General features: G+C 34.5%; 1 non-coding gene across 1 annotated transcript; it reads right to left on the minus strand.

Annotated features, from left to right (window-relative positions):
* Positions 1-3,834: 3,834 nt before the first annotated feature.
* Positions 3,835-3,941, minus strand: LOC124523146 (U6 spliceosomal RNA). Its single transcript, XR_006964931.1, has one exon. It is a non-coding gene; the product is annotated as a U6 spliceosomal RNA (small nuclear RNA).
* Between the last annotated feature and the right edge of the window lie 4,451 nt (positions 3,942-8,392).

The raw sequence follows: 8,392 nt of genomic DNA on the forward strand, positions 1-8,392 counted from the left end.
TTATTTCTGTATTCTAGGTGTTTTGTTTTTTTTATTACAGTCAGTGTACTTTGTTTCCTATCTAAGATATCTTGGTGTATTTATGAATATTTTCTCCTAAGCCTTTTTTCAAGGAAATTTTATTATTTTACAGTGGCATATATGATCCATTTCACTTTTGTGCATAGGCATCCACAAATGGTACAAATGTTACTGTACCATTTGTTGAAAAACTATCTTATACCCATAAATTATTTTGACATGTGTGTTGAAAATTAATTATGTATGCTTTTTTACTGTGTCTTCTGTTCTATTTTTCTATGTTATATCTTATGGTTTTATAACTTTATATTAAGCTTTTGTAATTAGGTGATATAAGACCTCCAACTTTGTTGAATTTGTTTAGGCTATTACCTATTTTTTTTCACTTTTTCCACATAAACTTTAGCAGTAGCTTGGCAATCTCTAAAACATGCCTCCTAGAATTTTCATAGATTGTATTAAATCTACATAGATAAGTTTGGGGAGAACTGATATCTCAATAATATAATTTCCCAAACTTGAATTTTTACTTTTTTTTTTTTTGGTAGATTCATTAAATTTTCTATATAATCATGTTGTCTGCAAATAAATACCACGCACTTTCCAAAGGACTTATATTTCATTTATTTCCATGTTATAGTACAATACTGAGCACAAGTAGGAGAGGACTACAGAAAGGAGGAGTGAGGGCCAGGCATTCCCTCAGCTACTTCGCTTCCTCCACACTGTTTTGTTTCATAAACCATCTTATTGCAACCAAATGAATGAGACAAAAATGTCTATCCAAGATCTTTCTGAATTATTGATTCAGAGAAATTGTGAAAGATAATAAAATATCATTGTTTTGAGTGACTGAGTTTTGAGATGTTTTTTTACATACTAATAGCTAAGCAGAACCAAAAAGTTATGCCTGGAAGTGGAATGCTGTCTTAACAATACCTAAAAATTTTGGCATAAGTTCTGGGGTTGAGAAGAAAGGAAAGCCAGGAGTGGCCCTGTGAGACTCAAAATGAAAGAATAAAGGATCTCAAGGAGAGTGTTAGTGGACACCTAATGTACCTGAAGAAGATTTTCAGGGAGAGCTTAAAGGAATACAGAGAAAATACTGGAGTCGATGTAAGTGTGTAGTAGTAGAAATTTGACAACACTGTCAACTGCAGTAAATGTAGAAATTAGAAAGTGCATGGAAGCTTGATTTGGTTAAAGAGACTTCCAGGCAGAATGTGAAAAATTCTACCTAGCTTCTTCTCATTCCGTATGATAAAATTCAAGAGGAAAGAGATGAACTACAGAATAAACTTTTAGATAAAAGAGAGCCATTATCTTCTGTATTTGAAAATAAAACTTTTTCAATCCCTATCTGTCTAGCTAGAAAAACGACAATACCAGTGACAACAACATAAATACAAAACATTCTTGCATTAATAAATGCTTTAGGGGAAATCTTTAAGTACAGTTCATGCCTCTAAGATCCTTTACTAAGTCCTCAGGAAGATTTAAAATAATGTCTTATAAATCATTTTGAAACAGACAAATGATTTAAGAAATGCTTTAACGATCCCTTGTGTTGTACAACAGGTATTTTTAAGACTCTAAGTGTCAGTTATCCTACAGCAGACTTTCTGAGAGCCCAAAGTAGAGAACAGCATATTTGAATATACTTGTATATGTGCCATTTTCTAATAGTGTGGATTATACATCAAAACATAAGAAACCCACAAAGTTTTAAAAAGGATTAGGCCAACATGACTGAAAGTGACAGAGTGATAAAGTGAAAAGTGAAAAGAAGCCCTTCGATCTTCAAATTACTATAGGAAGAAAGCGAGCTGAGAAAACTACACATTTGAAAACACTATGAAAAAAAATAATTCATGGGGCAAAATAAATAGCCAAAAGTGCATAACCAAGAGTCATTGAGAATAACATATAAAGGAACAGGCACATATTTCCAGCTGGGCTTCAGAATTGCTATGGACAGGTGTCTCCTATGTGTTCTTTTCTCCTTCTGTGTATGTATGAGGAATATATGGTTTTCCTATTCCTGTCTCCTTCCCATTGAATTTTGGAGGTAGTGGTGGAAGGCATATATGTTATCTCTTTAGTTCAGGTTGAGAGAAATGATGTCTACGGAATTATATCCAAGGAATTGCATCTGAGGGTGCTCATATGAACTGGAACATGATTTAGCTATGGAGACATCAAAAGTCATACTGATTCTGTAATGAGAGAAGATTTAGAAGTCTTAGGATAGGTGATGGTGACTATATTTTCATGTGAAATGATGTCATGATGAAAAGAAAGATTGGCAGATTATATATTTTAAAGATGGTCATAAGTATCTCACTTCTTATATCATGACTTTGACATTCTTCCCTTCAAGTGGTGGGATTTATATCTTATATCCCCTGCCCTTGAGTCTGAGAAGACTGGAGGCAATGATGAAAATGACTACATGTGTCTTTCTAGGTTTGGTAATCACAGTGGTGCAACTGTGGCCTTGCACACTGGAACAATTGTGTCGGAATCCTAAGCTGCTTTATACACTATCCAGTGTTTCAGAAGGCTTCCATGTTGTAAGGACACCCAGTCTAGTTCAGACAGGGAGGCTACATGGAGAGATCCTAGGACTACATCCAAAGAATGAGATGTCAGCCATTCCTCAATTGCTTCTGCAAACCTCCAACCTACCTGCTCCTATTTCATTACCAGCCACTATCTGGTTATGACCTCATGAATTATCTGAACCAGAACTGTGAATCGAGCCCTTTCTGAATTCTTGATGCACAGAAACTGGGAAATAAGAAAAGATTTGGGAGTAATTTTAGACCACTAAGTTTGAGTAATTTTTTATGCAGATGTAGAACATCTGCATAACAAGAACCCTTAACCAGTTAAAGGGTTGTTAACAAGAACCCTTAACCAGTTAAATTTTTATTTCAGATTTATTGGGTATTGGGTCTTATTTCTCAAGTTTTGATTCTTTTATTTATATTCTATTTCTCTCATCATGTTTGTGTTTTTTTTTTTTTAGTTTCCTTGAGCATGTTTATAGCTATTTTAATGCCTAGTTCATATTTCATCATTTCTGTTATCTGCATCAGTTTTTATTAACTGATTATTCTCTGGATTATGAGTCATATTTTTCTACTTCCTTGTGTACTTAATAAGTTTTTGGTTGGGTATTGGACATTGTAAGTTTTGTTTTTGAGTTTTATTTTTTCTTTTTTATTCTTTGAAGACTCTTGAATTTTGTTTAGAGTAGCAGTTTATTTATTTGTGGATTAAGTTATAAACCTTCAGAGGTCTCTCTTGAATGCCCCAGGTATTTAGTAATTTCTTTGCACTCTGCATGATCAGAATTTAAATGTCTCTTATCCCAACATGTGATCATTTAGGAATTATTCAGTACCACTCTCTCGCCACCAAACCCAGTACTGGTTCTCTACCTAGACCCTAGGAGTTTTATTCTAGCCATTCCATGCTTAATGTTTAATGACAGAGTCAAAGGAAGCCTTATGAAAATTTATGGAACTCTTGGGGTTAGCTATCTACTATCTTGTACTTCGCCCCTCAAATTCCAGCCCCCTTTATATGTCTGACTGAACACTGAAAGGCTGCTATTGTCTGTTTCTTTTAGTTCTTCCTGCATAACAATATGGAAGGTGCTTCCAGAAGAAAGCTGGACAGATTGTAATACTCCAGTTATCTTCCTTCTCTTAGGAATCACAGTCCCGTGCTGTCTTTGTTCCAGTGTTTGAAAACACATATTTCATATATTTTGACCTATTTTCTCATTCTTTTTTTTCTTTTTTTTTTTTAATGGGACACTTCACGAATTTGTATGTCATCCTTGAGCTGGGGCCACACTAATCTTCTCTGTATCATTCCAATATTATTATATATGCTGCCAAAGCGAGCACCTATTTTCTCATTCTTTATTGTAAGAGGCCCAGGTACTTCATCATAGTTGGAAGTGATAGTCTCAAGTCTCTGTAATCCTAATTTTTTAAATGTCTAAATTATCACCATTTTTCTTCCTATGGCATGTTCTAATTTTTTTTTGTAACTTTATCTTCCAGTTTGGTAAATCCGTCTGGTCATCCTTCCAGTCTATCTAGTGTTTTCTTTAAAGGCCACATTTTCAAGTGTACTGTTTTTGTTTTATTCTTGGCATTTCCTTTAAAGTATCCTTGTTATTTTTTTTTTTTAATTTTTTTAACGTTTATTTTTGAGACAGAGAGAGACAGAGCATGAACAGGGGAGGAGCAGAGAGAGAGGGAGACACAGAATCTGAAACAGGCTCCAGGCTCTGAGCTGCCAGCACAGAGCCCGTCGCGGGGCTCGAACTCATGGACCGTGAGATCATGACCTGAGCCGAAGTCGGGTGCTTAACCGACCAAGCCACCCAGGTGCCCCTATCCTTGTTATTTTAAAGATTGTATTTTTTTCTTTACACTTTTTTAATTGAGAGAGAGAGAATGGGCGCAAGTGAGCAAGGTTGGAGAGAGAAAGAGGGAGAGAGAGAAAGAGAAAGAAAGAGAAAAAGAGAGCGATGTAGGGCTCACCCAAAGCGGGGCTTGTGTTCACCAGAAGTGGGGCACAAGTATACCCCATGAGGGACTCATGAACTCACAAACTGTGGGATCATGACCTGAGCCAAAGTAACATGCTTAACTGACTGAGCCACTCAGGTGCCCTCTTTTTCTTTACAAGTTTTTATCATTAAGTCCTCATCATCTTTAAATATTCAGCTATTCTCTTGTTTGTATTATCTCATATTAGTGGATTCTCCTGTGTTTTGTGAATTTTGCCTTTGGATGTCAAATCAATAGGTGTTGTCCTCTGTGAAAATCTCAGTTATACCTGTGTCTTAGATTAAGCGAAATAAGTTGTCCTTGTACAATATTTTGAGTTTGTTTTAGCCAGGGTCATGTGGACTGGTTAAAGACCAGATTTATATTAGTTTCTCAGTTTGAGTTTAATTTTCTGTATGATTGATTTGATTTGAGGTCTGGTACTTCTGTATGTATAATGCCTAGTTTTCTAATATCCTTTAATGCTTTTAAAAAATTACTTTTTTTAAATTCCAGTCAAGATTTGGGTCTGGTAGCTTGCATTTGGCAGTGCCCAGTTTGTGTCCATGCCAGTAGGCGCAAAGTTTTGTTCCTAGTTTTGATGTCCATATGATGCCCTATTTTGATGTCCGTTCCTATGTCCATATCTCTCTTTTGTCCATGCTCTCTGATATGTAAACAAACAATCTGTTAGTTATCGAAATTTGTTATTTATCAATCTGTTCTTTATCAAGAACAGATATGACTGCCTTAAGTTCACTCCTATAATAGGTGCCTAAACCTCAAATTGTATGCCCGTCTCCAATATATTTAATTTAGTATTTGTGTACTAGAATGAAGAAGGAAGTCTTGTCATGTGGCTTTGATATGACATCTTGAGCAGAAATTGTTATATGAATATGATCTCTCCTCCTTGTCAAAGTAACTTACATCTGTGAATTCTGTTGGATAATCAACCAAATATGATTTTCTTTGATTATGTAGGTAGTTTGATATGTTGTATTAGTGATACATGAAATGAAACTCTTGTTTATGATTCTGAAATTGTTGTATTTTAATATTTTAATATTTTGCTCTCTACCAGAAATTATCCTAGGTGTCCAAGGGGAGCATAAATAATGTGGCTCACCAGCCCCTCTGACCACATAGAGCATTCTCCACGACTGCAGACAGTCAAGGGCTGGTTCCTTTAAATTCTAGTTGCCTTTTTAAAACCATAGCTTTTTTTTTTTTTTTCTTTTTCCCTATGTCCCAGGGCAGGGAATTCAGCTTCTAATCCCTCAGTAGTGTTTCTCCCATCAATTCAGTTACCTTCTCTGGAGCTGGGGTTCATGTGATTACCCTGTCTCTGTATCTTGCTGTTCCCACATGGTTCTCTATCTTTTGGGGTACAGATGATGTTCAGTAAGTCCTCAGTTCTTCTTCAGTATGAATTGCTCTATATGTAGGTTTACATTTAGTGTTTCATGGAAGAGGTAAATTCCAAGTCTTCCTGTATTGCCATCATAAACCCTCCCCTAGTCATTAAATTATGTATATGCCCTTCTATATTTCTGAAAAATTCTATGAATTCTGTTAGGATTTTAAAAAGTCTTGAAAGAGATTACATTTAAATAGGCTATAATATTTATGGATAATATATTTTGTTTCAGTATTATATAGAAGTTAGGGGATTATTGGTTTTAAAAGATTGGGTATGACTTGGCCAGTTTTGCACCTGGATGATAGCTACATAGGGGTATATTATACTATTCTCTCTACCTTTTAAAGGATAAAAATTTTTCATTAAAAATGTTTTTTCAAATATAGCTTTTTAAACTTTTTAAGCAATCGTAAAATTATGGCATTTCCATGAATTCGTTTACTACAATTAAAGATATGTAATTTGAATTTAAAAATCTAAACTCACTATTTATTGGTAAAGTTGTGCTATTTAAAGCAGAAAATTTCAAAATTGAATCTAAATAGAAAACAAATCTATTGAAAAGCTAATAAACCCTAAGCAGGAACTTCATTACGCAACAGGGCCTTATTATCAATTCCATTTATTGTTAATGACATACACTTGGAACGATGGTTCTAACAGAGGCTTAATTTGGAGACAAAACAGCAAACTTCTAAGGCCTTTTTTTTTCTTTTGTAGTAAGTTTCTCCGTGTGACATTTGAAAAATGCAAAGAATATTTTATTGTTGGAAACTAATTTTCAAAAGAATATATCCTCTTTGAATGAACAATATGGGAAGATAATTGGGGTGGGGGAGAAAAAGATGTGGAATGTATGTTGAACATTTTCCCAAATGAATGTAGCTAGGACCAAGTCCAGATTACACTAATATTAAAGACATTATGTCATTTGCTACCTCTGAATGCCTTTTGGCATGCAGTACAAGGACCATAGCTGGGGCTTTTAGCTTGTTATTGATATATTTAATGAAACCATCCTCATATATTGTTAGTTGTCCTTTTTAAAACAAAAGTGGTTTTCCTGAAATAGCTTATCTTTTTGATATTTTTCAATTTCTTCTATCTGTTATTTTCCGGGCAATATTAGTCAAGCAGAAAGATAACATTTTTGAAGCATGGATACTAACCTTCTAGAGACTCATTTGGACTAGGAAAAAAGCATGATATTATATTCTTATTCTAAGATTCACTAGATTTTCTTGAGAGTAAGCTAAACTACAGTTAAAAGAATCCTGCCTTTTCTAAAGCAGGCTGTTTGCACCCAGGGAAATTTTTATGTCCCTTGTGGTTGAAGGCACTTTTAATCTACTCTGGAACTAGTTTGAGTTATTAAAGAATATTGTAAACCTTCGCTATTGCTAAGGTCTGTTCAGGTCTGTTCCTCAGAACACCTTAGTGCAAACTAAAGGACATGAAGCCTGGATTCTTTTCTTTGATAGAGTATATTTCTACTACATCAAATACATCTCTGGATACTGGGTGAAGGAATTTCCCTGTATCTGTGTCTCATTAGTCTCTATACCTTGTCCTCTAAAGGTCCTCCTTCTATATAGAAGAGGAGGAAGCATCAAATTTTCTTTTATTTAATGATAATCTTTATCAATATGAATTTTGGAAACTAATAAACAATATAAGCCTTTGGATATTAAAATACTTCTTATCTCTAACTGGAGATAAGATATGGCCTACTATATTTCTAGAGTGGAACCACTTAGCCTGAAGGTAATACATATTTTTTTTTCATTTCTTTCTGATAAGAAGGAGTCACTTCTCTTTGATTTATAGTTCTCATAAGGAAGGTAATATATTTCATGATTAATTTTAGCTCCAAATCATTTGCATATTGAATAAGAGATTCAGAAAAGACTGAGAAAGTAACTATGTACCTTTATTTACATTTAATAATCAATATGATTTTTGCATTCAACACATATTTTTTATCATAGCTCTTTTTTAAAATGAAATTTGTGGAAATATATTGGCAGGATAGCTACCATTTTAGATCACATTTTTATATTCTAAATGTAAATATAGATACTTGTTTCTGCCTATGCCCCACTTCCAGACCCCACTGTCTACCTCAGCCCCTGTAAAGTCAACTATATTAGCAAAGACTAGTTTTGCTTAAATGCAATCTTACTTTATCTTCTCTAGGGCCTAGTTCATGTACCTCTGCAATTTGTGAAGTCTGTAGCTAATTACTGGGACTCATTCATGAGCCACTCAAACTTCAGGGGCATTAACACCCTTGGCACCATCCTTGACCAATGAGAACAGGAAAACAATGCATAAAATGCCTTCTTTTTTTGTCCAAGGGGAAGGCAGATCAGAA

The sequence above is a fragment of the Lynx rufus genome, unplaced genomic scaffold (assembly GCF_022079265.1).
Source record: "Lynx rufus isolate CCGP_SWC_20201006 ecotype Redwood Valley unplaced genomic scaffold, mLynRuf1.p SCAF_1, whole genome shotgun sequence".
Taxonomy (NCBI): domain Eukaryota; kingdom Metazoa; phylum Chordata; class Mammalia; order Carnivora; family Felidae; genus Lynx; species Lynx rufus.